Below are 14,002 nucleotides of genomic sequence, written 5' to 3'. Positions count from 1 at the left end.
TGCTGATTGCGACGAGTAGTATATCTTGAAAGTTCAATATGTCTGACTACGTGCTGGAAAAAGGTAAAAAAAAAGATGATGGATACATTTTTATATGGTATTAAACCGAGGGTTTAGGGCTAAAGCGAACATTTTTGTTATGAAATGTTGCAGCTCGATGTTGCGAAATGTGCATGCATGAAATTTTCTTGTGAAATAAAAAAATATCATTCGAGTGAACGTGATGTTATTGTAAGTGTTCAATTTAATGGGTGGGGTACAGTACAGTAGTCAGTAGTTTGTCATTTAGAAACTGTTTTAATGTTTTCTGTGAAACAACGCTTTACTTTAGCAGGCATTAAGGTATAACATTATTTTAACCAGTTTTTCAAATTGAACAGTTAATTGTTTATTACTTTTAATTATTATGAATTATTTTAATTAATTTAATTTATGTAATTTAAAGGGGCCTTTTCACAGATTTTGGCAGTTTTTAACTTATTCATTAAATGCTTTATATCGATAAATGTAAACATTGGATCGTAAAAGCTCCAGTAAAAAATCAAGAATAAAATTAAAAAAAGGAAAAGAACATTGCCCGAACCAGGTTTCGAACCAGTGACCCCTGGAGTCCTGCCAGAGTCCTGAAGTAAAAACGCTCTAGCCTACTGAGCTATTCCGCCGAGTACATATACGTGAAGTATTTTATACCTTATATAAGCAATCTTCGTAGTTTCACAAAATTTAACGACAAAAACAGAACTCTCCAAATTATTCAATCGTTTCGCGTTGCAACGCTTTATAATTTTTAGGTTTTAAAATCGTCAAAAGATGCATATAATGGCTATATTAGACCATGGTAAATGTTCAGTATTACTGTTTCCTCACAAATATCATAACTAAAACGAAAATTTGCGAATCTGAAACAACTTTTTTCAATTTTGTCAATTTATCAAAGCGTGAAAAGATCCCTTTAAATTAACAATGTCAGCATATTCCCAAGTAGCCTGAAAATGTGATGTCATACACTAACAAACTTGTTTTACTGGTCACAACAAGCACCACATTGTTTTACATTAAGGTGTAGCTAAATATTACCAGAAAACATTAAATTTTATGGAAATAATGTTGCATTTTATTGCAAACATACACAAATTATATTTTTTTCTTCATCTGTGAAATTTTAGGGATAAGATTTCACCTCATTAAAATAGTGACCACACCTTAATAAATCCTAAATATTTTTTTGCTGAGGTAAGATACAGTCTTAATTTGAACAATATTCGACACATTATTTTAACCAGATTTTCAAAATGAACAGTTAATTGATTATTACTTTAATTATTTATATATAAATTAATTTAATTTAAATTTATTTAATTTAATGAATATAAATTTCCTTATCAGCAGTATCCACTTATACATCTAATCTTAATTATTTGTTAGGGTATTAGTGTTATATATGTGAAAAACATAAGTGTATGGTTGGTTAGGCCAAAAAGAAAAATAGTTGTGTTTCAGGTCACCTCCTGAAAAAAAGTAGGGTCGGTAGGTAGGAAAAACTTATTATTATTTAAAATTCGTTTTATTTTTCATGTTTTCCATAAATCAGTGTAAAGTGTTGAACACTGTTCTAATATCTAAATATAGCAGTTTGGATTAGTTATATCGCGGATTTACACTTGAAAATACTATAAAGGTCGTTGACTACATTTAAATTGATCCTCGCTGTTCGTCAGAAATAAAATGATTGTTTTTGTTTATCTCTAAATTACGTGTTGCTACAAATCAGTTGACAGGAGCAGGCCAATCCCGATAGAAGGCTCATTGTAAGCTCGACTGTCCAACAGACAAAAAAACTCACCTTTTCTTCAGCAGCAAACCCACGAACTTCCAGTTTCGATCGCTTCGACTGTGCTGGGTGGTATCTGTGCCATACATTCTTTAAAGTCATGGAGTTTGAATAAGAATTCAAAGACTTTGTTCCGGCATGATGAAAACATTTGTTCAAATTGACGGACAAAATGGACGACGCCATGTTTACAATCAAACAGAACGCCGGATATCGATTTTGCGGGAAAAACAGGCTGGTCCCCCGATTGCACAATGTTTATAATATAAAGCGTTTGCGGCGACGGGATGTTATTTTGCAGGTCACAATACAATAATTCTGGTAATCGCCGAATTCGACCGGACGGAGATGGAAAAAAATCGCCGAACTCGGAACTCGACGGGGAAAAATTAACAAAAAAGGCAAATATTGGATAATAAGTTTTTGGGTCGGCCCCAAAAAGATAGGGTCGGTCGGGTGACCGGAAACACAACTATTTTTCTTTTTGGCCTAATGAAATAAGAATATCTGAAGCCAATACGAAAAGGGCATAAAATGTAGCCATTTCATAATTTTGCTATAAATTTTAAATGATTTTATTGAAAATGAAAACCTTACAAATTGTAAGCACTTGATAACCTTATCACTCAAGCATGTCTTGGTGACATGTCTGTATCGATGGTAACAGGTTATCTAGTACATATAGAGTCAGGGCCCTGAATCTATCAAATCTGCCGCCGAATTTCGGCGGCAGTCCCCCACCTGAAAAGTATACTTTTTTCCTCTTTTGGGGAAAAAAATTCCCCCTAAAAAAATAGAATGTTTTTTTAATAGAAAGAAGTGTCTCATGATTGTTATATCTCAATTCTATTTCAATTTAATCTTTTCAAACATACTTAATTAAAAACAATGCAATGAATATAATGCAAACATGTACACAGGTAATAATGAGAGAGTAAGTAAAAAAATCCCCCAAAAAGGGAAACGCCGCAAAAATTCCCCCTACTAAGGGCTGCGGACCCCTTCCCCCAAAGTAGTGTGAGGGCGCTGAGAGTGATAAACTGAGAAAAGAAGTTGCATAACAGATACTTGAAACTGTACTGAATAAAAATTTGAATTAAAATGGGCATTTTGCACTGTATGAATTGATATTTTTGGGAAAAGTATCCAGTGCCAAGATTGTTAGTAAATGGTGAAATCGCCAGCTTCCGGTGCTTCTGGTGGACACTGTTATTGTTTTTTTTGAAATTGGGCTTTTTTGGGAAATTTTGGTCAGCTTGTTGGGAAAAATTGTTGATTTTTTGCGATTGGGAAGCAGCCGGTTAAATCAGTAAATTTTTAGCTAAAAAAACCCTGATCTTTCATTAGCTTTGAATTTGTTTGCACATCATAACTAGCTTACAGGTACTATTGTCAGATAGTTAAAATTGAATCCAATACCTTTTTTGGCTTATCTTAAGGTGATAACCGTCTTTATTAGGAAAATACTATTTTGTTTAAAATAGTGCAAATAATTGAACCGGACTTTTCATTGTAAGGTAAAAAAAAATCTGCAATTTTTTATTAAATTGTAAATAGGAACAAATGTCCAGGCAATACACATGTATGAACTCAAATTCTGATATTTATAAAATGTAGTGACCGAAAGCTGGATTGTCAAAATAACACAGGAAAAATTGTCCAGATTGCCAAAAATAGATATTAAGTTACAGAGTTACAGGGGTTTTCCTGCTATGTAAAAAAGGCCATAAGACGGGCCCGATCTCAAAGCAAACGGACCCGATCCCAAACGGAAATTATATAAAAAATCCAAATTTCAAAACAAATATAAAAAAAAATTGTAAGAAAGAAGTCTCTTATGACGTATGATTATTAGACTCTATATCTAATTTTTTAAACATCCTACAAAATATATAACTTTGATTTAGTTGTTTTTGTCGATAAATAATTCCCAAATTTGCCACTTTTCTTGATTAAAAAAATCCCAATTTAACCACACTTCTTTTGCCCAAAATGGCTAGAAAACCCCCTGAGTTACCAATCTATGCCTGGGTAAAAATAGCTTGGAATCATGCATGGAATTACGGTACTAGCTAATTAGGGTTCAAGTTTAACACCTTAACTGCCGAGGTCGGCTAAGCTCTTACAGGAAAAGTTTTTTGACGCATTTTATGGTTATATGACTGTTAAATACAACAAACAATCCAACGAAAATCTGATTTTCTGTGTCAAATTCTGTAGCAAGGCATAATTCCAAAAAGGGAGCTTATTCCTGAGAGTTTGTCTACCAGGCAATCAGAGTTACTTCCCTTCTTATTCTTTGTTCATGAGCACTGAGTAGCAGCCTCCTACAGTCCTAATTACTTGCAGATGTTTTCAAGTGAGCCAGTTCCTGCGTGTGCTGGAAGGGTTACTGTTTACAGTTCTGTGATTTCCATTCAAACTAAGATCTCTGGAAAAAATTACAAGAAAGCTCAATTATTTTTGCTTTTTGGCACAAGTTAAATTGTGTTTTTGGTGATATTTGGATTATTGATTTTTTTTTTTAAATCATGGTCTGAAGTGTTAAAGTGGTAAGTGTTTAGGTCTATTTAGAACTGTACATTCAGTATTTTGGCATTTGTATTGTGTCAAAGTTTGGTTTATTAAGCTGTGTTTCATTTCAGGAAGTTTATGGTGAAGAAGTTGGGGAAATTTGTCAAAATCTCACAGTCTGAAAGATTTCATGTTACCTATTAAACTTGTTTGTTTTTTGTTTTTATGGCTTAAATACTTATTGCATCTCATCTGTTCTCATTTCATGCTGAGTTTGATTGGCTGTGCCACCATTGAATTTCAGGAAATGCCATGCAAGAGAAAGCAGGCTATTGTAGATTTTGTTGGAGTCATTAATAAAACTGTTCTTTTAATACAGCATACCTTAGTGGCATATTTGTAAGGTTTACTGTACCTCTTTCATTTATATTCATTGGGTTGTTTGTAGGTATGTAAACATTGTTTAGTTTATTGTGAAAAAAAAAGAGCTTTTGATTGGGTAAACTGTGTTTATTTTCTAAGCGCTGTACAAAGTGCTATTTTAGCTTAAATGACATATTATTATTATTATTGTGTACTAGTTGTAATTGAACCCTTTCCCCCTCAGAAGAAGTGAATATCCAGCATTACACCAAAAAAGCCTGCAAGTAACTTGCTATCATTATCTTAGGGTTGGAAATGAAGCCTTTAAACTTGAATCTAGGAACATTGCTCCAGCTAGGCCTAAATTGAAGGGCGCCCGTGAGCCCTGCCCCTCCGTACTTCCGCCCTGCCCATCCTAGGGCCCCCCTGCCCTAAAAAAAAATAAAAAAAAATTATATATATATATATTTTTTTTACATTTGATTATTAATAAATCTCTTATTGTAATTAATTTAAATTCCTCATATTGTAGATATTATATTTAAATGGTTTAATAATAATGGGAATAATAGATTCAAACAATTATTAATAACATAAATTAACATGCAACAGGAAGTATTCCAGAAACGCCAGTGCCCTCGAAAGTGCCCTTTTGACAAAAGACTGTGCGTGGAAAGTGCCCTTTTGACGAAAAAGCCCCCCCTGCCCTTTTCAAATCTTACCTGGAGCACTGTAGGAAGATAAGTCTTACATTTCTATTGGGTTAAAAAGTTAAGAGGTGTAGGTTTCAGGGATATAAACTATGGTTTGACTACAGCTAGAACGTAGAAGATTCCGCACAATCTCTGCACTAGCTTTCCACCATGTTTTTTGAGCCCATTGGATTTTTCTTATTTAAATCTCTGGGTCTTTTTGCAGAGGCTGGGACTTTGTCATTGGCCTTAAGTTTTGAGGAAAGTGATTGTAACAAAGTAATGTCAATTTTACGAATAGCTTGTGGGTGACAATTCATGTCATGTACAAATAGAAACGGCCTGATGTGGGACAGTGGGTTTGTGAACTAAGGCCATTGGATGATTTGAACACATGGACTATATAGCAGGAATGGAAATTAGTGGTTGCCCGTGAGCCCGGGACCAGTACATTTTGGCCTGGGCAACTCAAAATCGAAAGTTAGTAGTCCGGCTGGGCAACTTGCTTTTCAAGCTTGAAACAATTCAGTGCATTTTACTCCTATAAATATGCGGTCGATTTACATCGACAGATTACGTCTAATTATTTGGACTAACAGCATTTAAACATTTAATGAACTTGGCGACTGTGAGTTAATAATTAGTTTAATAAAATTCATTTATCAAAGCCAATAAAATGATTTAACTCAGACTTATATTACGACATAATACACATAAAGTTTGTTAATTAAGCAACGTTGTTGTTTACTTATCTTTTATTTTATTTAACCCTTTACCACTCAGAAACGCACTTTGACGCATTTGAAGTCCTTTAGAAAATCAAATTAAATTTAAGTCCTTTCTTAATATATTCAAGTTTGAAAGGATTCATTTCCAACCCTTAGATACTGATGAGTAGCAAACAGCATAAAACCTGAACAGACTGCGAGTTACTTGCAGGCTGTTTTGGCTTTATTCTGGTTGCAAAAGCAATTTTCACTTTGCTTCTTATGGGGGAAAGGGTTAAAGAAATTCTTATATACACACAACCCTACATGTACATCGTACTGGGCTCGTTAGTCTTTACCTGGGCAACCAAAATACTAAAGATGGTTGCCCGTGTGGGCAACCAATTGTAAAACGTTAGTTTCCATCCCTGTATAGGAAATATAAATTTAGAAAAAATCACATTTGCTTTAAACTAAGTGACATTTCCTTGTCAATGTTTTCAAATTATTGTATTCCTTGTCTGAAGTGGGCGATGTAAATTAAAGGAAACAAATGGCGCTTAGTGATGTCTTGAAACCGTTCAAATGGCCATCCTGCTATCTTAAGGAGCAAGGTAGATGCAAAGCAACATAAAATGGCACAGAATCTATACCTTACTGAAACAATTTGCATTGTTCTTATAAATATGGTTGTTGTTGATGATTATGGTTAAAAGGTATCGAAAACATTTCGTTGATAAGTTGATGTAAGATTGTTTTTGTTAGGTCATTGTTCGGTAGTACTTCTATATTGAAAATGCATTTGTTTTTGTTAGGTCATTGTTCGGTAGTACTTCTATATTGAAAATGCAATGCAAAGCACATTCCCATGAAAGTCATAGCTCACAGGTGGCAGGAGCAATTTTGAAATCAAAGTTATTTTTATCGTTATTTTACCAGCTAACAATTCACAGAATATATCTCATCATTGATATGCCTTAGCCAATTTAATGCCACTGGCAGATATACATGTGCCAATCAAGATTAAAACTGAATAATGAACATTCTGCAGATGATTTATATACACAATTTACCCAGATTTCAAATAAATAGAGTAATTTTCCCAAGATTTTTTAGCTGGTTTGTGTTGTATATAAACCAGTTTTATGGAAGTCGGGGAGATTTTCCAGTGTTTATTTCTGATTGATAGATAATCTGTTAAACCACCTGCCGAGAGCACATTGAATGCTCCTCACTCACTGATAGCAGGAGTCCAAACCATCCCAGATATGTGGAGATGGTATCTTGCCAAGTGCTCGATAATGGGCAATGATTCTTTCACCAAGTGGTCAGGGATATCTGAGGAGGCCTGGCCTTTTTGTTTGTAGTAATATTAACTTGAAGTTATTGTTGGTTACCTTAGTGTAGGAAATTTTACCATAATTTATTACATTACTGTTATAAATTATACAGTTACTTTGCTCTTTGCAAGCAATGATGGCCATTCTAAGCTTTCTACAGATAGTTCCAAGGAAATGAAACTTTGTTAGGCGAAACAAAAAAAGCTACAGGAAGAGTTTAAATGAATTGTTGTAAATGTATAACCTCCATTATTTTATTTTTTCTGTTACGCTATTATATTAACTGCATCTGCACTAAGTTCTGTTATGAACATTTATTTGTTTTAAAGTTTGTAAAAGGCTGCAAGAAGAATTCTTTCATGAACCAATTTTAAAGATAAGACTTGGCGAAAATGCAAGCAGATTAATTATCATTCTGCTGTGTATACCTGATAAACCCCAGAGGCTTGAAATTCAATTTCTGTGAATGTTTTTTCCCCTTTTAATCCCAACAATTTTCTCTGCAGTAATGATAAGCTGCTATATGCAAATGTGCAGGGTTACACCCCACTCTGCTATTGCATCCATATATACAAACTGATAAATGCAGTCAGGTTTCATTTCATACCTGCAGTAAAGCACATTTCCCCCATTTCTAATTCTCCTCATAAACTTGGATTGTTTATTTGGAAAATAGCTGAGAAGGTATTTTGAACTTTATTGGATTTTTATGGGTTTTTGTTATCACTTTGTTTCAAAATAAACTGATACATATTTTTGTTTCTATCAGATTAATTTGTTGCGTGTAAATGTTTTCAATACTGTCAGGATTTCGTGTAGTTGAGTTGGAGTTGAAGGGTAATGTATAGAGATTGCAGGGTGTCTGAGGGACCTCCCCAAAGAACTGGTTTTACCCAGGAAATGTACTCAAGACAGTTTCAATGAGCCTTATGCTTTCTAGGCAATCAGGCCAAATAAATAGGTTTAAACTGTACAGACAAATAGAAGTCACTGTTGTAAAAGATAAATTTATTGAACTTGCCAATAACCATATATCAAGGGAAACATCAATACATAATACCCCGTCACACCGGACTGGCGTCCTAATACTGCGTCTTTACGGCGACCCAGGTCGCAGTGAGGACGCCATAGACGCCGGAGGGATGCATAAAGGACGCAGTGAGGACGCCGAAAATTGCTCAGGACGCGAGCCCACGGCAACTTCTTTGAACATGTTCAAAGTAGTCGCTGAAATCCGGTGTTTTACGGCGTTCTGTTAAGGACGTCATAGGGACGCCGAAGAGACGCAGTAGTTGTAGTAGGAACGTGGTAGGGTTGCTGTAAGGTCGCCATGGACGTCGTGTGATCGCCGCTCAAACCCACAGAAAATGATCATTGACTGCAAGGCGACCGTACGGCGACCTTATTGCGACATAAGTACGTCCTTTGTGTGTCTGTTGTGTCATCAGAATGACTATGGTCACAATAAGAACGCAGTAAGAACGCCAAGGATGCCGCTCAGACGCCGTATGGTCGGCTTTGGTTGCCGTAAGGACGCAGTACGAACGCGGTAAGGTCGCCAGGGACGTATTAAGGACGCCGTGAGGACGCGCAGAACGCCATAAACCAGGACGCTGGTGTGATGGGAAGACGAAAAACAGCATTTTTACCGAAAAAGTCATTGGCGTCCTTACTACGACAATCAGAAATTTCAAGAAACACAGTATAAGGTCACCCTAAGGACGCTAGTCCGGTGTGACGGGGCTATAACCATAATCAGTTCAAAAACTTGGCTGCTGACTTCTCCGCTTTGGTAAGCTACATATTAGGAAATATCTGGTTGACATAAAGTTAATCCTGCCCTGTTACCTAGGTCCCCATTAACCATTTACCACTTAGATATGTATTTTAACCATTTACCACTTAGATAAGTATTTTAACCATTTTATGATTTACCACTTAGATAAGTATCTTGGATTTGTGGTCTCTAAGAAATTAAAATTGAATTATAAACCTTTCTTACTAGATTCAAGTTTTAAAGGCTTCTACCCTTAGAAACTGATTAGCATCAAACAGTTACTGCAGGCTGTTCTGGTTTAATGCTGCTTGCACATAGCCATTTTCACTTTGCTTTTGAGTGGGAAAGGGTTAACGCTGGTATACAAGGGGTGGGGAACCTGGCATATTTACATTAATGAGACTTGACTTAGAAACAAGCTCCACAGTTGCTTAACATGTGTTGATTGCATACTGTTGGTTGCAGTAAGAGAGATCACAATCCTTTCAAACTGATAAGGTATTGATGAGCCACATGTTCATGTGCCAATTAGTATAATGAACACCATCTTAGAATATTATATAGGTTAACTCTGGCATTCAGCAAATGTTTATCTTTGAGGGGCAAGATTTGTCTCCCCTGAGATTTAATATTGCAGTTATTTGGGTTTTTAGAAGTTTTCATTAATTTTTTTCACACTGTGTAATAGATATGAGTCTTTCTCTGTGAAAACTGGGCATAATGCATGTGTGTAAAGTGCCGTCCAAGATTAGCCTGTGCAGTCTGCACAGGCTAATCAGGGACAACACTTTCTGCCTAAACTGGATTTTTCTAAAGAAGAGACTTTTTGTAAACAAAAAATACCATAAAAGTGGAAAGTGTCGTCCCTTATTAGCCTGTACAGACTGCATACATTCATTAAACCCCCTGTTTACAAAGCACAGGCCTTAAAACTAAGATTACTTTGATTGCTACATTTGTTAGCCGGATTTTTTTCGAAAAAATCTCGGCTTATACATTGATGTTGTCGGGCGGGCGGGGGGGCGGGCGGGGGGGGGGCGGGCGGGGGGGGGGGGGGGCGGGCGGGCGGGCGGCGTGCTCGAAAATGTTAAAGTTCTTATTTCATGGTATAACTTTGGTATGCTTGGACCTAGAGTCTTCAAACTTGACATGAAGGTTGGCCAGGATTAACAGATGACCACTGGTCATTTCAAGGTCATTCATTTGAAGGTCAAGGTCACTGTGACCTTCAATATAAAAAATGTTAAAGTTGTTATAACTTTGGTATGCTTGGACCTAGAGTCTTGAAACTTGACATGAAGGTTGGCCATAACTAGTTAGTAACCACTGGTCATTTCAAGGTCATTCATTTGAAGGTCAAGGTCACTGTGACCTTGAATGTAAAAATGTTAAAGTTCTTATTTCATGGTATAACTTTGGTATGCTTGGACCTAGAGTCTTCAAACTTGACATGAAGGTTGGCCAGGATTAACAGATGACCACTGGTCATTTCAAGGTCATTCATTTGAAGGTGAAGGTCACTGTGACCTTCAATATAAAAATGTTAAAGTTGTTATAACTTTGGTATGCTTGGACCTAGAGTCTTGAAACTTGACATGAAGGTTGGCCAGAACTAGTAAGTAACCACTGGACATTTCAAGGTCATTCATTTGAAGGTCAAGGTCACTGTGACCTTGAATGTAAAAATGTTAAAGTTGTTATAACTTTGGTATGCTTGGACCTAGAGTCTTGAAACTTGACATGAAGGTTGGCCAGAACTAGTAAGTAACCACTGGACATTTCAAGGTCATTCATTTGAAGGTCAAGGTCACTGTGACCTTGAATGTAAAAATGTTAAAGTTCTTATTTCATGTTATAACTTTGGTATGCTTGTACCTAGAGTCTTCAAACTTGAAATAAAGATTGGCCAGTACTAGAAGATGACCACTGGTCATTTCAATGTCATTCATTTGAAGGTCAAGGTCACTGTGACCTTAAATGTTAAAATGTTAAAATTGTTATAACTTTGGTATGCTTGGACATAGAGTCTTCAAACTTGACATGAAGGTTTGCAAGCACACTTAGATGACCACTGGTCATTTCAAGGTCATTCATTCTAAGGTCAAGGTCACTGTGACCTTGAATGTAAAAATGTTAAAGTTCTTATAACTTTGGTAGGTAAAAATGTTAAAGTTCTTATTCCATGTTATAACTTTGGTATGCTTGTACCTAGAGTCTTCAAACTTGACATAAAGGTTGGCCAGTACTAGAAGATCACCACTGCTCATTTCAATGTCATTCATTTGAAGGTCAAGGTCACTGTGACCTTCAATGTTAAAATTCAAAACATAACACAAGGTTTGCTCATGCCTTGAAAAGTACTTACATTTCATTTTGACCTTTGAACAATATTTCAGTAATTTAAGTATTGCATTGACAAAAACACGAAAGGTACTTTCCTGTCATTTAAATCAAAAATCCGGCTTCAATGCGGTCATCTCCGACCGCGGAACTCTTGTTTAAACATGTTTTTAATCCTTTGAGTTGGTGACCAAGTTATCTTTATATACAATTTTTAAAAGGCTCCTATTTAATTTTTTCGCTTTTTTGAGACAAATGTTCGACCAGACCAAACCAGTAAAACCGACCTTTCCAAATCCAGTTAATTCCCTGCTGGGGGTGCATGGACTTTTCTAAGATGGACCAAATCAGTTTTATTGTTTCAATTCTAACAAAGTTACATGCCTTCCCAAGATTCAAGGATAAAATAGCATGCACTTAATATTATGTAAGGACTAAAGTAGCATACACGTATTATGAAAATAATGAACTGATGTCTGACAAAAAATTAAAGCACACTTTTAGTACACAAAAACAAGGTATATAAAGTCAGAGCTATTTAATGTTTCTGTTGTCAGTGATAATAAATGTTTCCAATAACCTAAAAACAGCTGACATCCAAGCTGGGTTCATCGATATTCTATATGTTTGTTCTGACCCTAGGCCTGTCTGGTCACTGAAACACAAATTATCAGCCATAATTCAATAAATTCCTCAAATGCCTTGCTAGCATATTGATGGCAGCAGGTTAAATTGAGCTTTCAGTTTGGTGGTGGTGTTGATAAAAATTTTAAGTGCAGCTGAGTTTTTCAGTTGAGATGATATAACATATATTCAACATGTGTGTGCAGACACTCTGAGAATTAATAACCTTTTGCTTGGGTTCATTAATATATTTCTAATATAACTAGATTTATAACGCAATGAAACAATGTTATTTTGTTCAGTAGGATTTATATATTTTTTGTTTCCTCTCGAAACTGGCAGTATAACCATTTTGCAACATACAATCATTACAGGGCAGAGTTGCAAAAATTCTATGGACAAAAAATATAACAATTTAAATAAAAGTTTGTAATAATTGATCACAAGATTTAAAATTTTTGGCGATAGGAGCTACAGAATGGTGCCACCCATCAACATAACAATTTAAAGGAATTCTGTCTCCCTTATTGATTATGCAGATCGCATTAGGACAGTTGGGGCTATAGAATGGTGCTTCTCTCATGGGCACTTTATTCCGACTGTTTTGTGGAAGTCAATCAATACTATCACTGAGACCCATGTTATCCCCAGTAAAGGCTTTGTCATGCAGTAATAAATAATTCTGAGTCATTGACTGCCAAGAAAAACTGGGTGACAAGAAGTACATGAAAGCGCATTATAGGATGTCCATACATGGTATTGGTGAATGACACATACATGAAGGTTGACACATATTTGACACATATTTGACGGAATAATTAGAGAGTTAGATTTAGGGCTTTTGTTAATTAAGTTTTGGTTTGTTGTGTGTTTATCTTAGGAGATGTGGTAAAAAAAATGGCAAAGAAAAATAAGGATATAATTGATGTGTAAACCAATTATGGTTAGATACAGGCTAACATACAGTATTTGTGCTCTTAGCAGTGGAAGTATGTTGTAGATTGATTGAGAGATAAAAGCATGCAGGGGAGTTACAGACTGAGGTAAAAAAAGTTTACACAGGATAATTAGAATAATGTATGTATAACATCTTGTTAATCAGTTTGCTTATATTAAAATATTAATGCATGTTTGTTAATGCGTTACAGCTATTTCCACGAAGCAATCATTGACTATTGTTTGGCTAATTGTAGTATGATGAACAGAGTAAGTGATCACGTATTTATGCTTGCTTTTTGTTAGTGTTAAAGCAGTAATGTGACAGATTAGGGCGGTGTAAAACCTTTTATTATAAGTTATTCTTAGATAAGGTTATTTGATTAGGTTATAGATCATAAAAGGTTTTGGGTAAGTTTAAGTCTAAAATGTTATATTGACAGCAATATAAATTAAGGCATATTTTGTAATTTGTAAAGGAAATTTATTTGATCTGAGCAGTTGAATGCTCAGAGGGTAAATTGTCATGAATTATACAAAATGGCTGGTATGTCTATTCTTAAAATGTTGAACGTTGTTCAGGGTGGAAATGTGGGACCATATAATAGGTTAATGGCATGAGAAAACCTGGCTTAACATCTTTGCAAAAGTACTTGATCACAGATCAGTTTGCAGTCCAAGGGATTTTATTCTGAACTGATGAGTTGCCTCCCTTTGTTTGAAATTTGTCATTAAAAAGTGGGTGGTCTGTACATTTCTTCAAATTGGCTAAATGATATATTTCAGGTAAATGATTGTGTTAAAAGACTTGAAAATAAAAGAATTGTTAACAAGTGAATCTGCCCCTTTAAAACAAATATTTTTGGCATTTTATCGGA

The 14,002-nt window shown here is 35.4% G+C and overlaps 1 protein-coding gene across 4 annotated transcripts in view; it reads left to right on the top strand.

Annotated features, from left to right (window-relative positions):
• LOC127842337 (activated Cdc42 kinase-like) overlaps window positions 1-14,002 on the top strand; it is a 124,101-nt gene continuing 110,099 nt past the window's right edge. The window contains exon 1 of one of the 4 annotated variants that reach the window (XM_052371787.1): window positions 1-63. The gene's annotated coding sequence lies outside the window, so the exon portion shown is untranslated. Of the gene's footprint in view, window positions 64-4,284; window positions 4,384-13,864; window positions 13,911-14,002 lie in introns of those variants that run through there. The other 3 variants (XM_052371790.1, XM_052371786.1, XM_052371788.1) reach the window with 3 other exon arrangements.

Source organism: Dreissena polymorpha, chromosome 8, assembly GCF_020536995.1.
Source record: "Dreissena polymorpha isolate Duluth1 chromosome 8, UMN_Dpol_1.0, whole genome shotgun sequence".
Taxonomy (NCBI): Eukaryota; Metazoa; Mollusca; class Bivalvia; order Myida; family Dreissenidae; genus Dreissena; species Dreissena polymorpha.
This window is presented reverse-complemented; position numbering and strand designations above follow the sequence as displayed.